This window comes from Onychomys torridus, chromosome 21 (assembly GCF_903995425.1).
Source record: "Onychomys torridus chromosome 21, mOncTor1.1, whole genome shotgun sequence".
In the NCBI taxonomy this organism is placed as follows: domain Eukaryota; kingdom Metazoa; phylum Chordata; class Mammalia; order Rodentia; family Cricetidae; genus Onychomys; species Onychomys torridus.
Window position 1 is genome coordinate 1,076,648 of NC_050463.1, and position 813 is coordinate 1,077,460.

An 813-nucleotide genomic window follows, 5' to 3' on the forward strand; every position below is an offset into this window, starting at 1 on the left:
GGTTCTAGGCGGGACTCCGGGGCCTGGTCCAGAGTCACCCCACTTCACCAGACTCGCCCCCTCCCTCAAAGCGACTTTTGAGGGGCAGCCTGCTCAAGAGCCCCGCGACAGTCCAGCAAGGGACCTGAGCACCACCCATGGGGAGCTTGCAGAAGTGGAGGGCTGCCCTGAGCAGGGGCGTTACCCGCTGGGGTCGCCTCAACTCCTCGCTGAGCTCACACCATGCCTCAGTTTCCCATCCTGCAAAATGGGGGCCTCAGAAGCCTGCACTCCACCGAGATGCGCCCAGCAGGCGCTTCACCGAGTCTGTTGGAGGCTGGACCTCCTGTCCCTCGCTCCTAGGCGGGGTCGTCACGGTTCCTCGCATTTCCTCGAACGCGCGCGCAGCCCAACTCTGCGCTTTTGCGCACGCAGCGCACCCCCTCAACGTCCGCAGCCCGCCCCCCCCCCAGCGTCCCCGCCCCCGCAGCTCAGGCCTCTCCCGGGTGTTTAATCCCATTTCTGAGACGTGGAGACCCAGGCTGGAGAGTTTGGGTAACGCAGTGGGCAGGAGGTCCAGCTCCAAGCTCGGCGGATCCATCTCACGTTCCGGGTGAAACGCCCGCGGACCCAGGTGGTTTTCCGCTCAGAGGCGGGATGGAGAACCTCTGTAACTCTTCTGGATGCCTCCCGGTGGGGCTCTCGCAGACCCGCCCTCCGGCTCGCGGCCTCTGCGCCTTGGGCTGCGACGTGCACTTTGCGCACAGTCCCTAAGCTAGGGGCGGGGCATCCCTCCGTTCGGTTCCCCCTTCCTTTTATTATTTATTATCATTT